General features: G+C 40.3%; 1 protein-coding gene across 1 annotated transcript in view; it reads right to left on the bottom strand.

The window, feature by feature from the left end:
* The window catches only part of SNTG1 (syntrophin gamma 1), a 399,274-nt gene that overhangs the window by 256,992 nt on the left and 121,412 nt on the right, over positions 1–20,870 (bottom strand). Inside the window, exon 2 of the mRNA XM_081258736.1 lies at positions 492–566. The gene's annotated coding sequence lies outside the window, so the exon portion shown is untranslated. The remainder of the gene's footprint in view (positions 1–491; positions 567–20,870) is intronic.

Below are 20,870 nucleotides of genomic sequence, written 5' to 3'. Positions count from 1 at the left end.
GGGAAGCCAGTCTAGCTCTAAATGTGGACAAACAAGTGGGAGGCACAAGTGAAATTCTACAGGTCAGGGCAGAGACTATAAGAAATCTATCAGCAGTGCATGCTGGTTTGTAAGTACTCTGTGTGAGAGCAGGCGATGCGGGTAGAGCATGTGTTATAGACCAAGTGTAGCATTTGTCCTCCTCATTTAACCTCTCCTGTGATTGCAGAAGGTGTGTCGAGGCTAGGAATAGCCACCCTAAATGAAGTTGCATCACCCCCTTTACAACTGCCTTTGCCCCTCTCGTCATTTATAACATCTGACTTGTCCTGGGCTGCAGTCGGGGTTTGCAGGGTACGATACTTTGAAATCCTGTAGAATGGGCTTTGCATGATGTGAAGTGAACACATACAATACCTGATGTTGGGAAATTCTAAGTAGGTAATAAATAACATTCTCTGGCAGAGCAATAACTTTACTCACAATGACTTATTGAAAAGTAACGGTCTTACTTGAATTTCAGTGGAGTAATATTTTCCTTTTGTGGAGGTCACTTCTCTGGCAATCTCAACATTCTGGAGGGTAGTCTAGATGCAGAAAGCAAAAATAAAGGCCTGTGAGCATTCAAAAGAGAAAGAGTGAAATCTATACACTGAAATTTACTCACTTTATCCATAAGGAACACATGCATCCCATTCACACTTATATCACATATAATTTTACGACATTTTCTTGTCAGTTTCTCTCAAAACCTTGTGAATCATCAAGAGGAGAAATAATAATACAACAAAGGAGGCAAAAATATGCAATGGGGAAAGACAGCCTCTTCAATAAATGGTATAGGGAAAACCAGACAGCTACATGCGAAAGCATCAAACTGGACTACTTTCCCACTCCATAAACACAAGTAAACTCAAAATGGATTAAAGACTTAAATGTAAGACTTGAAACCAAAAAATTTCTAGAAGAAAACATAAGCATTATGTTCATAACATTAGTTATAAACAGTAGTCTTGACATTAGTCAAACATTACTCTGACATTAGTCTTGGTAATATTTTTTGGATACATGTCCTTAGGCAATGGAAACAAAAGCAAAAATAAACAAAACAGACCATATATCAGACTGAAAAGCTTTTGCACAATGAAAAAAACTAACAATAGAAGAAAAAGGCTGCCTACTGAATGGGAGACGATAGTTGCAAATGATATATTTAATAATGGTTTTATATCCAAAATATACAAAGAACTCATATAACTTAATATGGGAACAAAAGCAACCAGTGTAAAAAATGGGCAAAGAATATGAACAGACATTTTTCCAAAGACATACAGATGGTCAACAGGCACATGAAAAGATGCTCAGCAACACTGATCACCATGGAATGCAAATCAAAACCTCAATGAGATACCACCCCACACCTGTCAGAATGACTAACAAATAGACAACAAATAACAAAAATCAAAGAAACAAGAAATAACAAATCAAAAAGACAACAAATAACAAGTGTTGGTGAGGATGTGGGAAAAAAGGAACCCTAGTATACTACTGGTTGAAATGTAAATTGGTGCAGCCTCTATAGAAAACAGTATGGAGGGTCCTCAAAAAATTAAAAATATTCAATCTAGGCATCAAAAGATCCAGCAAATTGACTTCTGAGTATTTTTCCAAAGACAACAAAAACACTAATTAGAAAAAATATATTCACTCCTGGGTTCATTGAAGCATTATTAATAATGGCCAATATATGAAAGCAACGTAAGTGCCCATCAATGGATGAATGGATACAGAAGCTGTGGTAGAGAAATACAATGGAATACTACTCAGCCACAGAAAAGCCTGGAATCTTGCCATTTGCAGTTACAACATGGATGCACCTAGACAGTATCATGCTGATTGACATTAGTCAGACAGAGAAAGACAAATGATGTATATCATTTATATGCGGAATCTAAAATAAAAAAACAAAACAAGTGAACAAAGATACAAAACAGAAACAGAGTTACGGATACAAAGAACAAACAGGTGACTGCCAGAAGAGAGAGGCTAGAGGATGAGTGAAATAGGTGAGGGAGATTAAGAGGTACAAACTTCCAGTTACAAACCAAATGAGTCACAGAGATGAAGGTACCGTGTGGGGAATATAGTCAGTAATACTGTAATGGCTTTGTATGGGGACAGATGGCAACTAGACTTATGGTGGTGGCCAATTTGTAATGTATAAAAATATTGAATCACTATGTTGTACACCTGAAACTAATATAATATTTTAAGTCAATTATATGTCAATGAAAATAATCCAAAAGCCAAAAAAAGAAGCAGTAAGGTAGTAACTATATCCCAAATAGCTAATGTCATAAGATTAATTTCTGTAGAACAGATTTTAGGGCAGTTGGCTTTAAAAGAAGTACAAAAGTATATTTGGTAATCTGCCCCAAATTGTGTCAGCCAGTAGCTGGCATTTAGATCTAAACTGCCAATGTTGCAGCCTTTAGAATTAGATTCCCAGTTTAAATCATTGATAATATTTAAGAGCATTCCTTGTGAGGAAAAGCCTATTGATTTGATGCCAAGAGGTGATTACTATTTTTAATGAGACATAGCTATTAACTCAATTTTATAATGCAGGAGAGGGGCTGGCCTCTATAAATCAAGACCTCAGCAACAGATTGCTAATTCTCAAGGCTAGAATGATGTTGCTGCCTCGGCCTCTTAATTTTTAATGATCCCATTTATGTTATCTGCCCTCTCATGAACCCAATTGTAGTTTGGAAAATAATACCTTAGTAAAGTGATAGCCAGGTGAGATGTCATACTGAATAGAGCAGTGATTCTCAGGGGAAGATCCAGGGAGGGACATGCAGCCGGCTGCACAGGAGTTGCTGGTATAGTTCAACAAAGACACATCTGATTCACTAGATACATTCAGATTCTGTATCTGATTCAGATTTAAACAGAAACCTATAAATATGGCTATCTAGTAAACTTTCTGGAGAAAGCTGAACCTTGGCCAAGTCAGGAACCCTAAACTAGAGTATAAACTCTCGGGCTGCGGCGGGAATAATTCTGGAATAGCTCCTAGTTCCTGCCTTGGTGCACGCTCTGGATGATGCCCTCCCTGTGACTGTGGGCTGAGCTCGTGGCCTTGATGTATTGATATCTTACTCATGTGATGAGGTTCCATTAGATGACAGAGGTGAAGGGATTTTGCAGCTGTAATATCCCAAGTCAGTTAATTTTGAGTTAAGAAATTTGAGAAGGATTATCCTAGGCAGCCAGTCTTGGCCAGGTAGGAACTCTGACAAAGGGTCAGAGATTCACACTCTTCTTCCAGCTTTGTAGAAGGGAGCTGCCTGGCTGGGAGATGCCCACAATCCCTATAAACTCAGAGCAACCAGTAGCTGACACACACACAGGGAATGGGGAAATTGGTCCTACACACAGGGAAATGGATTTTGCCAATGACTCAAACACACTTGGAGAAAGACCCCAAACTCAGGAGGATAACACAGCCTAGTTGACACTGTGATTGTAGTTCTTTTTAAACCTCTGAGTGTGTGGAAGTGAAAAATATTGTGACTACTCTATGGTTTGGTGCCACTGCCTTGGTTCATGCTAAGGCACTAGTTTTACTCGCCATTGCTTTTGCACCTGGTGCAAATGTAAACACAGTCCAACAGGGATATAAAAACTTAGTGTTATCATGAATATAGTTTTGACCTCTCAGACTTGCTAAGAGGGTCTCACTCCCCCTGACCCCAACACACACACAACGTCCTGTGGACACCACTTTGGACTTCCATGTCATTTATTACTTTCTGATGTACAGCATATATAAGATTCTTCTCTTCTACTTAACTATAAGCTCATTTCTGTCTGAATTCACTTTAGCGATATTTGTCAAAGTGCTCTGGGAATCCAGGGGCAGATGAAAGTATTTTCCTTTTAGTAGGATCCCAAGAAAACATTCTTAGAGGAGCTAATGTTTTACAAATTTGGAGAAGCGTAAGACCTAAAATGGTAAAACTCCTACAAGAAAATACAGGAAAAAAAGCTCCTTGAACTTGGTCATGGCAATGATTTTTGGATTTTTGACACCAATAGCACAGGTAACAAAAGCAAAAATAAACAAGTGAACAAGCAGGGCTACATCAAACTAAAAAGCTTATGCACAGCGAAAGAAATAATTTAAAAAATGAAATGGCAACCTATAGAATGAAAGGAAGCATTTGCAAACCTTCTATCTGATAATGGGTTAACATCCAAAATATATAAGGAACTCATACAATGCAATAGAAAAAAAAATCATATGATCTGATTTTAAAATAGCCAAAGGCCCTGTCTAGATATATTTCCAAAGAGGACATACAAATGGCCAACGGTCACATAAATATGTGCTCACCCTTGCACACTGTTGAATGTAAATTGGTACAGTAACTATGGAAAACAGTATGAAATTTCATCCAAAAATTAAAAATAGAACTACCATTTGATCCAGCAATCCCACTTCTGAATGCATATCTAAAGGAAGTAAAATCACTATCTCAAAGAGATACCTGCATTGCCATGTTCACTGCAGCATTATCTACAACATCTAAGCCAGGGAAAAAACATAAGTCTGTTGACAGATAAATGGATAAAGAAAACGTTGTACATACATATAATGAAATATTATTCAACCATAAAAAATATGGAAATTCTGCCATTTGTGACAATATGGATGAACCCTGTGGACAGTATGCTAAGTGAGAGACATGGAATACAGTAAACAGCTCTAATTATGACCAAACCCCGGACACCAAGAATTCCAGAGACAAAGATAAATGGAAAATGAGAACACAGTCAAAAGCATAAACAAATGGTAAAGGACATCATTTGTGAAGAAGTATTAGCATAAACAAAGCAATCTGCAGATACTAATAACATTGGAACACATACAGAATCAGAATTGTAAACCACTGAAACTATCATTGGCAACTATGAAACACAAAATGACTAGGTAGAATATGTTTAAAAAATTGAAAGGTGAATTAGAAAAAGAAGCTGTAAGAATAGACTCTCAAAATTTATCAGATAGGTTTGAAAAAGAATAAGATGAGCTTATAAAAATGGCATACATAATAACCAAGGATTAATGAAGAGTTAAACAGTAAAACCAGTGAAATCAGTGAATCAGGCAGATCTGAAGCAAATACTCTGCAAGTGGAATAAAAACAACCCAGATGTGGAGGTTATGAGAGGTTAGACACTAACATGCATCTACTCTGAGTTCTGAAAGGTGAGAATAGACAGCCTGGCCAGAAGCCATCTCTGAAAGGATAATAACGAAATTTTCTAGAACAATGAGGAAGATTAAGTCAGTTTCAAGGTCATCACATCTCAAAAATGTAACAGTGGAGAGACACTATTTAAAGACATAATGGTTAACAATTTTCCAAAATTGTTGAAATAACTAACCCTTCAGATTCAGGAAAATTAAAATAATAGAAATAATTAAGAAGACAACCACACCTAAAATATCACATTGAAACTTTATAATAGTATAAACAAAAAGAAATATTAAATTAGCCACAGGGAAGAACCAGATTACCAACATCACAGCTTTATTCCCAACGGAAAGTATGGAAGGCATAAAAAGGGAATTAAACCATCAGAGCACTGAAAGAAAACAGCTTTTAACAAGGACAAAAACAAGCAAGATTTTTTATACCAGCAAAATTTTAAAAACTGTGTTGGCAAGTGACCCTTATTAAAAGATGTCGTAAGTGGTCATGTGGAATTTTAATACAAATAAAATAAAACTCTATTCTGCTTTGGCTTAGGAGGTAGAAATCTACACACACACACACACACACACACACACATGCACATACATGCTCAAGATGAACAACCACAGGGAGTCTGGCTGATGGAGGGTGCATCACCTATAGCATGTCTTTACCCTCAGAGGAAACTGTGACCATGGTACACCTGGGACACGCAATCCCCAGTGTGAGCATCCTGTTCCCCTCCAAACACCCTTCTTCCTCACCACCACCACACCTGCTGAGTGAGCTAGCTGACGCCTTTTTCAGGGTTGGGGTTCTCACACTTCCTGATTTCTAGCATCACACAGAACAAAGATTTGCCTCATAGATGCTTATTGACTGACTGACAATCCCAATCATCTCAACGGGGACGGGGACCTTACAGAACAATATATTATCTTAATGCCATGACAAATTGTGTGACATTTTACTCTGGTGCCAAAAATGATAGCTTTCATTACAATATACCACAAAGCCACAAGGTTTTCTGTTACATGTGTAAATCTTCAGACATCATTAACTGAATTTGGATCCAACTGAATGAAATTACTGAACTACTTGAGTTCACTCATCACTAAGAATCACTGTGAATCTTCCTGCAAACGGTCTCATCCCCTTTAAACTCCAGGGACTCACTCTTGGCTCTGGTGCTTTGCAACCTTGGCAGGTATCTGGGGGATGTGCACAGTGGGCACATGAAAGATACTTAGCCGTTTCTTCAAATAGTACCACTGTAAAGTAAATTCATCCCTCAGTCCTATAAATGGAGAGGGCTCTTTCTTTTCTCCCCTGCTGAGCTCTCCAAGAGCAGACCATATCATGACACATCTTGTGAACCTGCTCTTGTTTTTTAGGTTTTCACTAATGGACTCTCAAGAAAATTGTTTGGAGTAATTGTAGCATATCTTTGGGAATTTTAACGGGGTCAAATGTTGGCAGACATGACACAGGCATTCTGTTTCCCAGGTCAATAACATTTCATATATTGCGGCCCTTCTGGGAGGGCCATTCAGCAGTATGTATTAAAGCTTAAATCATTTACATCCTTTTGCCTAAGTAGGGCTTAAGGAAATAAGTCATATCAATAGATATCCATGCATAGGAATGTGTACGACAATGTTATGTTGAAAACAAAAACAGATTACATGTCCAAATACGAATCATTGGTTAAAAAACTGTGTTACGTACATTCAGGATAATATTTTGTTGCCATTTAAAACTCTTTAAAAGCTTTTTGATGACATAATTTCCCCATGCTGTGTGTCTGCTATGGACTGAATCGTGGCCTCCCAAACTTCACATGTGGAATATCCCACCCCAAGGTGACCGTATTTGAGACAAGCTGTGCCCAGATCCCTGACCACTGGACAGTGGGAGCAGCAGGTGCACCTCGCCTTGAGCCTGTGGTCCCAGACGGGACTGCAATAGAAAGTAAGATGACGATGACCATCTCCTCTCTCTCTGGGCACACGGCTTCCTCTGCCTTTCAGATCGCTCCCTTCTCTCATCTCTTTCCTCACCAGTGATACTTCTTGGTCCTTCTGTCGGTTCCAACTGATTTCTCCTGCAATCCATACATTTTGGAAGGCACGGAGCCTCAGGCTTCAGAGCACTTTTCCCCATACGGTCTCTTCCAAGGTTATGCTCTCCAGCCTCAGTCTCAAATGCCATCCCGGCGTCAATGCTGCCCCAGAGCAGGACGCAGAGCCCTGCCGGGCCTCTCCTGGGACCTCTTCGCACAGCCTCTCGTGGTTTGCTCCCTGCCACTTCCTCCAGGCCCCTGCAGCTGCGACATCTCCCCAAGTGCTTTCCCCCCCAGGTGCACCGGCACCGACCGCTCCACCCTTCACCCTGCTGTCTTCATTCTCAGTACTGCTAGCTGCAATCTAGTGCACTATTTATTTACACGTTTGCTTACTTAGTGACTGTCCTCTCCACGAGAAGATAAACCCCTACTACAGTCTTTGTTTTGTTTACTGCCACGTTTCCACACCTACACTGGCGCATGGAACACAGAAACCACAACTCCAACATCCGCTGAATGAATGAGGAGAATCCACTGTAGGCAGGGGTGGGGGGGAGAGGCAGCGGTTGTGATGCTGAGACATCAGTGCTGTGAGGCGGGGGGCGCAGATCTTGTCATTTACACTAGGATGGAGGTGACCGGGCAGAGCAAAAACAGTGTCTTAGCCCGTGCCCCCCTCCCAGTCTCTTATACTGACACAGCAGCCCTCAAATTCATCTCCCCACCTTCAGCCTCACCGTAACCTCCTCCTCCTCCGCGCTGCCTGGGAGGACTTTAAACCCAGGACACTCAGACTGTATAGGAGGGTCCTCCGTGCTGACTACTGTGCTGAAGTCATTCCGAAGCAGTTATTTTTTCCCCAAATGTGTTGCATTTGAGGTTGCTCTTCACAAATCCCTTTCCAAAGCCCTAAATGCTCTGTGCCCGCTTCTTCCTGGTGAAAACCTACTCTCATTCAACAGACGGTTCAAAGGTGTCGGTTCTAAGGATGCCCCTGACCTCTTCCTCACTCAGATGCGCTGGCCACCAATTCCTCTATGCTCCCAAAGCCAAACCCTGCATGCACTTCTGGTGGTCACCGTGGGTCTATTGGTTTATTGGTCTGTTTATCATAACCGATTTGAGCACAGGGATAAATCCCATTCATCTCTGAGCCTCTCTCAGCCCAGACCTAAAGTAATATTTAACTAACATCAAACCAATGCTCCAGTAAGCAAATGGAAATGTGGATGTGGAGTGTAACGAGGAAGAAGAGAAGGAAAATTCGAGAGGAGGGAGGGAGATGAGTGGAAATTGTGTGAAGTTTATGAAGTCGTCCTCACAGACTATGTAGGTTACAAAGGAGGTTAAAATAACCCAAGTCCTGAGCTTGGAAGAGCAGGTAAAGAAGGAGGTGTCAAGTAGTGATAAACAAACAAACGAAAAAAACCTTAGGAAAGACTGACCAAAGTGGTGGCATCTATGTTTCAAGATTTCATTTTTTATCAAATGATTTAAAGAGAAAAACTATTCCTATAATTGAAATATCTGGAAATTAGTTACTGCTTTTCACAATTAACGATGATTAGTGATTTTGAAATAGTTCTAATTTTAATAGAATATAAAGGATCTCTTTTCCTAGTATTCCATATTTTGTTTTATATATGTTCTTTTGTCTAGACAGGAACACTATAAAGAAAACCAAAGAAAATTCTGAAAGACTATGTGAAGTATAACTAATGAGAAAACATCATAAATGCATAAACAGACACATGAAAAACAATAAATAGTTCTTTCTTCCCATTTATCTTTTTAATATCTGCTTCATAAAATGGCAGCTATGAACAAGCTTCTCTATTGGTAAACACACAAATAGAACCAATATATCAATTCAAATGATGAAAAATGCCTACAAAAATGAAAATAAAAATCAAGGAAGACTAGAGTTCTTCAGCTGTATTCTTCTGTGTGATATTTAAATTTTTGATTGATTTATTTATTACCATATGATAGAATGTTATTTAAGAACTGCCAGGGTTTTAATATAAGATAGAATTCAGTTATTAATGCACATAGGATAAAATAAAACCAGACTTCTTTCAGAAAGCTTTAAGGACAGAGTCTTGGTAAGGGGAGTGAATAACCGTGAATAAGGTTGCCACTTTGAGACTGTTTCTTGTTGACTGGGCTTGCGCTTTGCAAGAGATTAGCTCTTCCCATCCCTCAGCGGAGCAAGCCTGAGAGCCAGAGAAAAGTTCACTTCCAGGCCGGCTCCCGGGTTGATGCAGTTGGACCCGAGGAGGTGTTTCTCACTGAGATCACAGGGAACGACTAATTCGAGATCAGATCTATGCCATGGCTTCTGTTTCTTGGATCTTTTTTCATTGAAAAGAACATGAAAGAGGCCTGAAATTACTCTGACGACCACTGAGAGAATATCATCAAAGCTGGACCCTTCTTTTATAGTGATTTTGGATAATTCTAGTCTCCTGTCCAAAGTGAGCCCCGCCATCTCTGCCCTGAATCTCAACTCTCTCAAAAACCATACCCCATAAGTTACTCATGGATTCCCTCTCTTTGTTATCTTTCATGTAACCTTTCAACAGGTTTTTCTCCTTAAGTACACCTACCTCAGTGTACGGTATCTCAATTTTTAAAATTAAAAAAAGAGTGCACTCCACTCACTCAGGCCCCCTGGCTATCATTCTATCTCTCCTTCCCACCACAGCAAGAATATCTGAAACTGTTCTCTACCTTCACTGATTGCATTTCCCCCACATTCCACTGAAACATCTTGCCCATAGGTCACGAAGAGCCTGTTTACCAAACCCAGGGGACACGTGCATGTCCTTCTCTTGCCGTATCTCTCTGTTCATGTCGTGACCCACCATGTCCTTGGTCAACACTGCCATCCCATCTTACATTCTAAGCCCCACTGGAAAGTTCCTCTTCCTGCGTCTTTTCCATGTTGCTGGTGACTTCCAGAGTTCTGTTCTTCCTCTTCTCTTATTAGCTCTGCATATCTGACTAACCTGGGTGACTTATTCAGTTCCACTGGTTCAACTATAACCTGTGTCATAATAACTGCCAAAAAGACATCACACATTCTCATCAATTCAAGGATCTCATCTTCTCTGAAAGATGTCCTGATATTTATCCACTACCATCAGCACAGGTTGCATTTCACACACTTTATGCAATTGACTGAACCTTGGTAAAACATCCGTTTTCTTTATATTGGCCTAAGTAACTCCTACTCAACAATGTAGACTATTTAAGCCCCACCTCCTCGCGGACAGACTTCCCAAGCACCCCAGATTGGAATGGCAGTCCCTTTTCTTTGCTCTCATAACATCCTCTGTTTATTATATTGATGATTCTTTTCAGGGGTTGAATTGTGTCCTCCAACTAAATATGTTCAAGTCCTAACAAGAGTGCCTCAGATTGTGACCTTATTTGGAAATGGGGTCATTGCAGATGTCATTAGTTAAGATAAAGTCATACGGGAGTAGAGACAGCCCTTAATCCAACATGACTGGGATCTTTGTAAGAAGAGAAGAGATTCACAGGAAGAAGGCCATGTGACAAGGAAGGCAGAAACCAGAGGGATGCAGCTTTCAGCTAAGCAGTGCCAAGCATCCACAGCTACCACCAGAAGCTGGGAAGGGGCAAGGATGGATTCTAATACCCAGAGTCTCAGAGGGAGCTGGGCCCTCTTGAAATCTTGATCTTGGACTTCTAGCCTCTAAAACTTTGAGAGAATAAAGTTCTGTTGTTCTAAGCTACTCAATTTGTGATACTTTGCAATTGGAACCCCAGGAAACTAATACAGCTGTTGGTACTAGAAAGTTTGGTGCTGTTTTAACGAATACCTAAAAATGTGGAAATGGTTTTGGAACTGGGTAGAGGCTGGGAGACTTTTGCTTAAGAGAAAAAGCCTGAATAGTTTCGAAGAGCTGTTGTTAGAAATATGGACCTTCAAGGTGCTTCTGCTGAGACTTTAGAAGGAAATGATGACCGTGTTATTGGAGCGTTGAGGTAAGGCAATCCTGGTTATCAAGAGTCAGGGGACGTGGCTGAATTCTACTCTGGAGTGGGGGTAGAAGCAATGAACCTGGACGTTCCACTGAGGTCTCTAAGCAAAGCATGGAAGGTGCATACTGTTTTCTCCTAGGTGTCTGCAGTAAACGGTGAGAGAAAAGAGATAAATTGAGGGGGTAATTGTTAATAAAAAGGAGATAGCACTTGATAACTTGGAAAAGCCTCAGACGGTGTGCTCTAGAGACCAGCAGGCATGTGGCTAGAGGACTGTGGACAAAGAGATTTGGTGTATGACTCACGGACACAACTGAGCGTCTCCACAGAAGCCAGGGTAGAGACGCGTTATACCGGAGTGATCTGTGGAGGACCCTCTCCTCCAATGGCTTGGACGCCATGAGTTGCACAAAAGGCCAACAAAGTTTCGGAGAGTTTTATACCAGTAGAAACACTGCCAGCATGGATGAGAGAGAGAAATGAGACAAAGTGAAGGGAGTGACCCCAAGGGCAGAGCCACAGATTCAGAGGCCTGGCGGCACAGGACCTAGGGCTGAGGGCAGAGCTGCTACCCCAGGAGGCCCAGAGGGTGGAGCATCAAGCCACAGAGAATTACTTTTTGAAACCTAGTGGAATTTGCCCTGCTGGGTTTTGGCCTTGTCTGGGACCCACGTCTCCCTCTTTCCTTCTGATTTCTCCCTTTGAAAGGGGAATATCTACCCTATGCCCATCCCACCATTGTGGACACCTTGTTTTCCACAAGTGGAAGTGGATACCTTGGACGTGGATACCTTGTTTTCTAGTTTCACAGGCCCCCAGAAGGACAGGATTTGCGTTGATAAATCACACCCTGAGCCTCAGATGACAAGATTTGGGGCTTTTTGAGTTGATGACATTTGAATGGGATTTTGGATTTAGGGTTAATGCTGGAACAGTTACAACTTTTGAGGATGTTGGGATGACAGAATGGATTTTGATGATGCTGCTGATGGGGGTGATTAAAAGAATATGTGGAATAGCCAAGTGCTTACTTTCTAGGTCAAAATGTAAAGCTTACCAAAATAGATGGTGTTTATTGTAGATGGCTTTCTGATCATATTGCTAGCTTTCACCCTAGAGGCAAATGCCATCATAAACTTGTTGATTTCTAATTTCCATAGATTTCTTTCCTACACATGTGAATACTTAAGGACTATATCATAAATATCTGACATTTGCTTAGGAAGTGTATGCTCTAATTTTTTTAAAGTTACTCACTAAATATATCCATTGGAAACTTTATATTATCTTATTTTGTTTCGCTTTTTCTATGTGTTTTTCTGGCCATCTTTTTTATATTAAACATTGATTTATTTAAATTTGTTCCCCAAATGATATGACCTACTTTTATACCTTTCTGGGGTTACATTAAATTAGTAAATAACAGCAAAATTTTAAGTTTAAAGCAAATGAATATCTTCATAATCTTCCCAAACATTACAAAGACCTTAAATATTGATTGAAGTCATCATCTCCCTATCTTAGACGATGCTGTTGTCCAGCACCTTAGATCTTCCTTGTTTTCTTCACCAGTTTTTCTATCACCACCTATTCAGAAGACTATTCTTTCCCCATGTGTATTCTTGGTCTCCTTATCAGAGATTAGTTGACCATATATTCAGCAGATGTTGGTCAAAGGGTACAAACTTTCAGTTGTAAGAGGAATAAGTTTGTTGGATCTAAGGTACCACATGGTGACTATAGCTAATAACACTGTATCGTATACTTGAAAATTACTAAAATAGTAGATCATAATTGTTCTCACCACACACACAAAATGGTGACTATATTTGGTGATGAATGTGTTAATTAGCTTGATTCTGGTAATCATTTCATAGCATATATGTAAAAAATCGTCATCATGTTGTACCCTTGAAATATATATATATAATTTTTATTCTTAAATTATAACATTTAGAACAATTAATTAATTTATTTATTTAAGAAACATTTCAGATGCTTGAGCAATCATATATAAACTGTTAAATATAGTCTCTCTATATATATATTTCTTTTTATTTATCTTTCTTCATGTTTGTGGTTTCTGAAGCTGAAGATCTTTGTCTTTCCTCAACTCGAAAACATGTCAAATAGTGTTTCTCTCATTATCATTGTCTCCTTCTGAAACTGGCAAAAAATTTCTATGTGAGAGCATCTCATTTTTACTTCTTTGTTTCTTAACCTCTCAATTTCAATTTCCATTTTCAAGTCTATATTCAGAATAATTTACTTAGTTATATTTTATGGGGTATTAGGTATTCCTTTAGCTGTGATACTTTACTGATTATCCTCAGAGTTTTAACATGGAACCTTTTTTTCCAGATATTCACTTGTTTCTTTTTCAAATTTGTGTAAACAAATTATGTTGTGTTATTTTTCAAAATCTTGATTTCCATTTGTAACAACTACAATAAACCTGGAGGACATTAGCTAAGTGAAATAAGCCAGACAAGGTCAGATATTTTATGATCTCACTTACATGTGGAACCTAAAATTTCAAACTCATGGAAGCAGAGAGTTGCCAGGGGCTGTGTGGTGAAATTTTTGTGGGGTGAATACTACTGCTTTGTGTTTAGGTTTTCTTCTGATCTTAATAACAGAAGTTTGTTTTCTGCTATGATTGGTAATGGTGATTACGTGAAAATGTGAAATCATTTTTGGTCATTCTTAATCTTGAGAAACCCGTAATATGTGAGTTGAGGGTGGTTTATCCATAACACAATTGCGGGAACTTTCAAGTCTGAAACATTTCTCCACCTGGGACAGTGTACATTTAACCCCAGGGTCCTGGGAGGACCAGGTGTGAGTAACACTCCCACGAGCAACATCTCAGGCCCCACTCAGAACCCAGGCCAACAGTCATGCTCCATGTTCTCAACATTTTTTTTTTTTGCAGACAGACTGATATTTTTTCTGTACTATACATCTGGATTTTTGAGCATCTTGGAGTTAAATTGAAGCTTCCGTTCAAAATTTTTTCAGCCCTTGCTGACCCCTCCCGCTAGTTCATATGTTGAAGCCCTACCCATCCCCCTGCCATGTGATGGCATTTTGAGATGAGGCCTCTGGGAGGTCATGAAGGTAGGGCCCTTATGATGGGATTAGTGCCCTTAAAGAATAGATACCGGAGAGTTTGCTGTCTGCAAATGCAGGAAGAGGAGGTCCTGTGAGCACAGAGCAGGGTGGAGGCTGCCTAAAGCCAAGAGAAGATGCATGGAATGAAAACTACTTTGGTGGCACCTTGATCTAGGACTTCAAAATCTCTAGAACTGTGAAAAATACATTTCGGTTGTTTAAGTCCCAGACTCTGGTATTTTGTTAGCTGCCTGAGCAGATTATCGCGCTTGCCCCATCTTCCGCATGGACAGAAAAGCAGGACTTTATTCTGCTCTGCTGTAAACCCTTAACACAAGAACCCCGCAGTCAGCACTCCTGGCCCCAGAACAATGCTCCCCGCCCCGTGATAGCACACAGCAGTGCCTGCTACACAGTCGGCACTCAGTAAATCTCTGCTGCATGAATACAGAAGCTTAATGGTATAAGTTAAGATACGAGAGCTTGCAGAGAATAAAGTTGTCTGCCATGTTCAATTCTTCATGAAATGCTATTCTGACTCAGTGTTAATCACGTGATGTTGGATGTTTTAGTAACTTCATTATCTGTCTGACCCGGCACAAACATGCATGAGAGTTAAATGGATGTATAGTCACAAGTTACTAAACTGGGACATGAACGTAACATGTATTTGCAAGTTATGACCACATAATGCCATAGAGATAAAACTGAGTTCTGTGACTCATGGGGTGAACTATGGGTAGAATGGAGAAAACTCTCTTTGAAAGCTGTGTAGTTTTAATTGAGCACTGGCTATGAACTGAGCATGGTACTAAAAACATAAGCACATTACCTCGTTTACTTTTCAGCACTGCGTAAGGCAGGTTCAATTACTTTTTCCACTTTATAGGAGGAGAAACAAAAAATCTAACTTGCCCAGTGTCATAGCACTATTCAATCATGGTATTGGATTGGGAACCTAAGTATGGGGAGCAATATTCATTCATTTATTTCAATGTTCATTTGTGCAGGCCCTTTTGAAAGAATGTAAATACTTCTTATTGCTGCTTTTGGACCCATAAATTTTAGCAACTTTGCTACACGTCTGGATGAATGCGTCCTACAAAAGGGTTTTTAATTGTGTAAGGTAACCTCTTTTTAAATTTCTACAACCTCTTCTCTAAAGACAGAAGCTCTTGTTGTGAGTGAGACATTCAAATGCACAAGGTACTTTCTTGCTCATGCCTTAATCACAGGCGTGGATTCACTCACTTTGTGCTCCGTGTGTGTCCGCCTCATTCCCCTTCACTGTCGGTAATGGATGGAGAAAATGAACATATCGGTACTGATACTGAGATAAGCAAATAGTTTCTCTATGTAAATATTTTTTCCCCTGCAATATATTAGTTGGTTTTGTCAGGTGTGATTCCTCATTAGAGGGTAATTAGAGTCCCACAGTAGAAACTTAACATGCAGTGCTATTCAGTTCAAGTGATTTAAAATTTGATCCCTCACATTTGTTTGCACGAAAAGACATTTCTTTAGGCTCTCTCCCCAATCTAATGACCAGTTTAGCATGATAATGACGCACATAAATTTGCAAGCCACCTCCGGAATACAGAAGTGATATTGGAAGCCGTGTTCAGATGCAGGGGCTGGTGGCCACACAGATGCATCACAGTCAGATAATCCAAGCAATCGGACTGACAAAACATACTGAAAGGGAACCCAAGAAAAATAAATGGGGGTATCATTTTCTTGACTAAAGAGAACAAGTCTTAATGGTTTGCTTTTTGGTCAGAGAGTTCATAGATTGAGTTAACATTGGAAATATAAAGATGTTAGGTTTGGGCGTTTTGATATGAAGATTAAAACTTAATCAAAATAGCACTGAAAGTGATAGGAAACTCACTGTAGATCTTGAGTGTTTCTATCAGGTCAAAGCTGGGTCTGGACCAGGAAGCATCTGCAGACACTGCAGGGCAGCTGCCAGGCCCCGGGACAGTCAGCTGTCAGAGGATTCCAGCCAGAGGAGACCCTTGCGCCCCTTCAGGGTCCAGAAGGGACAGCCTGCAGTGGCCACTTGCTGTGACTGAGCCCCTTGCCTGTCACTCAAGATGAGGAAGCCTGATGGTCTTTACTTTGAGTTTCACTCACGAACCCTGTAAGTTCATTACGACCTCAGTGCCACCTTATTATTCGAAAAGCAACAGCGAACTGCTTTCTAAAGCACCCGTCTCATGGAGACCACACGTCTCAGTCTGAAGAGGGCGCAGCAGCCTCAGTTTCCATGTCTGCACCCAGAGAATCGCTGCTTCACTGTCTCCCAGGAATTACCTCCTTTCTCTTGTAAAGAGTCGATCACCTACTGAGTCAGGACACACCATGCTCTCTCTGATATTGTACCTCAAATCTCCCCATCCTTATCTACCAGGCGACTGGAACTTCCAGATTTCTATCTCTGCCTGCACAGGCTCTGAATCCCCTGAACTTCTTTGCTATGGTCATGATTTTAAAAGCTTGCCACCTTCATACTTTCGACTCCTGAGGACAAAGCTTGCATCCAGCTTGGCCTCTTCTGGTCCTCGCAGCTCATGGATTTTATTTTGCTCACCCACCTTCCTGTCTAACCTGGATAATATTTTCAACTGTTTCAAATGTTTCTTCACTGACAGTGTCAAGTCCCATTCCTTCCTTCTTGAGAATCATCAACATTAGGGTCTGTATAATACAAGGGAAAAAAAAACGTATCTTAAGCCTCTGTCTTCTGAAGTTAATACCCATCCTTTTCTATCAATATTCAACTTTTTACAAGGATATACTCATCTAATTTCTCACTATTGGTTATTTATTATTAACTTATTTTACTCAAATTTATGTACATTCTAATGAACAATTATGAAAAAAACCCTCATTTTTGTTCCATTCAAACCAATCTCTTCTCCTGTATCTGTTATCATTATAAACCTCCTCATAAAACTAGTCTGACGTAGCCAATTTAATTTGGTCATTCTGAGTCCAAGGACCTTTGCCTGAGAGTCTTAGAGATTTAGTCACATGGTCCTTTCAGAAGTTAAAATCACCTATTTTCACTACTGAGCAGTGTAGATAATGACATCCCTGAAGGTTCCTGCCCTCTCTTATTGCCCATCCCTGCACCTTCCCCAGCATGTGACCATTTGTCCTTAGGTGTATTGGACAAAGAGGGCTGTTGTGGCACCAGCCATCAGGCACTCACACAACAGAGTTAATAGGGTGGCAGCAAAGGGTCATCAGGACAGCCAGAGACAGTTCTTCTTATGAGCCTCAGTTTTTTACCATAGGTCTTGCTGGCCAGAATTGAGTCACATGCTCTTTTCCAGATTAATCAATAGTATAGGGAATCCTATGACTCTGTTTGGTTTGAAGTGATCATTTCTTTATTCCCTGGGTTAGACTCATTGACACATGAACCAAACAGGATTTCTGTTGGTGAGGAAGACATGCATTTGAGTCAGAGTGAGGGTAATTGTTGGGCTATTGAAGGTATCTGCTAAAGAATGACTTCCATACATACTCTCCACGCTTTCCTAACTTGACGTAATAAAAAAATGGCTTAGTAAAACTAATAATTGCTGAATAGCATTATGATGATAATGATTATCCTCTAGATTTATTTCCCAATCCTATCCTATGCCCTCTCTAATATGCTCAAGATGACCATTAAAAACAGAGTCAAAATATTACATGCATTTCCCTTAGTATATTTTGTTCCTCTGCTTGGGCAATCTCCCATGTTTTTAACACTTCTAGATGGATATCCAAGGGGTGAGAGCTGCTAATTACTGAGCCATGAACGTTTACTATAAACCAGGAATAACAAATATTTAAAATTTACTATTATGTCTGAAGAATGTTGCTAAGCATACTTACTTAAATGTGCTCATTTACTATAAACCTAGGTGTCTTCCATTTATATGTGGGACCCTCATGGGCACTGAGAATTTACAAAATCTGCCCAGCGTTACTAACTAGGAGCTGAAGGGTGTGGATTCAAAACCAAACCCTGGTCTAATGTCAGAGCCATGATTTTGAATGCTGTACGGGAGGTGGCCCACCTCATTCTCACAGCTCTATGAACTTGATAGTATTAGCCCCATTTCACAGAGCAGGAAGTGGGCATTCAGAGATATTCAGTAATTTGACCAATATCAGAGCTCTCGCTAGGCAGAACTGAGACCTGGCTTGGGCTTGTCTGGCACTAGAGCCTGTGCCTTTAGCTCACCATCTTAGGGGCAGCCAGGATGTTACTCCCTCTATGAAACGTTCCTTAATTCTCCCAGCACCAATATGCCTCTACCCCACACGGCACTCCACACGAAGGCAGCGAACAAGCCGCACGATGAGCACTTACACACCTTCCAACGGGCACTCAGCACTGAGGTGGTCACGTGGCACCTGCTTGCTGACTCAGCGCACCTCCTAATGCACTCAGCACCATACGATGGCCGCTGAGCACATGAGACAAGGCTTCCCAGTCCGGCGTGCACTGGGCATTTTGTGTGCCATACAAGGGCACTTAGCACACCTGGCCCCAGGCCCGCAGCACCTGCGTGACGGGCACCAAGGACACAGCTCACTGCCCAGTGGCATCTTTCTGTTACACCAAACATGAGCCCTGCGAGTTTACATCTTTTATCCACAGGACCTTGCACAGTACTTAGTACGGAGAGTGAATTCAATAGTAGAGTACAATAGTTACCTTAGTAAAATAAAAAAACCTTTATATTTTATGTGCTTGTCACTGAAAAACACATGTTCTAGTACTACATATTTAAACTTCCCAGACACTAATTAAATACTTGAGTGATTGCTGTGTGACACACATTCATAAATACACAAAAAAATCCTGATGCCTATTTAAGGAAACAAAAAATAAAGGGAAATGATACTGAACCAACTTAACCTTCTCCTTCAGTTTAGTCAACGCATTTTTTACTAGTAATGATTAAGCCATTCTGAGACCATTTTGAGGGTGGAAAAATAAGACATGGTGATACTTGTATTTAGAAGTTTCCATTAATTGCTTCAAACGGGGGCTTAGATTCTTAGTCTAGATTGAATTTCACAGTTAGAGGAAGAAATTGATTACTGAGCTCCTGACATTAAAAGTACAGGTGCTCAGCAATCCACCTCCCAGGCTAAGGAGATCCCTGCAAGTTACTTCTTACTCACATGATCTCCTTTAAGAATTCTAAGCCTTTCAAGAATAAGCAGTTGGACTCATGTACAGTGACAGCGACAATCTGAGCACTTTCAGGTGTGGCTATAGATAGATCACTAGGTAAGTAATTATTTCATAGTATCATTTATGAGATTGTACACTATGAAAATAAGATAACACATGTTCAATGCAAGCAGCTACATACCAGCACGAAGAATTTGCTATCCAGTGACAAACTCTTTGATGAAGAAAATACTTGGAAAATTCTATGAAGTATTGAATCCCACTTTGTGAAAAAGCCCCACCCTCCTACTTTCTTCAGCTGAACACTATAATTTTAGCAATAAGCTTAAATTGGGAGGGCAATTTCTTTAGGAATTTGGCAACTATCTTCTGCATCGCTGCAAGGCACAAACGGAAGGAGGGCAAGCCCTTCAGAGGCAATCTGGCATGTAAATGGGATACATTTCTGCAGTATTTACCAATGGTGTGAAGCTATATCAATAATTTATAAGTAGATGGTTAAAAATAAAGCTTCCTTGTCTGTTCCATTCGTGGGAGGACCATACTGCTCTTCAGCGTCTTATTTTTAGAAGTCAGTTTAACTGACGTACAGTTTTAATTTATGCTTTAGAAGCATCCAATACTATTTCACACAGCTGATAAGAAATTTCTAAACATTTAGTTGTTATACCTCTCCTTTAGCAGAGATGCTGTTCACTAACTCAGACGGTATTAGGGCTCCCGTAACAAAGCACCACAGGCTGGGCGGCTTGCACAATGGAAATGTATTCTCTCTCAGTTCTGGAGGTCAGCACTCTGAGGTCAGAATGCCGCCAGGGCTGGTTTCTACCAAGGCCTCTCTCTTTGGCTTGTAGGCGGCCATCTTCTCCCTGCATCTTAACAAGGTCTTCCCTCTGTGTCTGGCTGTGTCCCGATCTCCTATTTTTCTAAGGGCAGCAGTCCTACTGGATTAGGGTCCACCCTAATAACCTCACTGTAATTTAGTTACCTCTTTAGAAACTCCATCTTCAAATACATTCACATTCTGACCTACTGGGGCTTGGGACTTCAATATATAAATTGGCTGGGGGTGCAATTCAACCCAAAACTGTAGGTATTTTTCTTATGCTAAGACAAATAAATTAAACTAGAAGTGTTTCTTCCTTTGGTTTCCTTGATACCACTGTTTCCTAGGAAGAAACAAAACAAAACAGTGCTCTGGTCATACCTAAGGGGTAAATGTCAT

Source organism: Mesoplodon bidens (genome assembly GCF_964165515.1).
Source record: "Mesoplodon bidens genome assembly, chromosome: 16".
Lineage (NCBI taxonomy): Eukaryota > Metazoa > Chordata > Mammalia > Artiodactyla > Ziphiidae > Mesoplodon > Mesoplodon bidens.
This window is presented reverse-complemented; position numbering and strand designations above follow the sequence as displayed.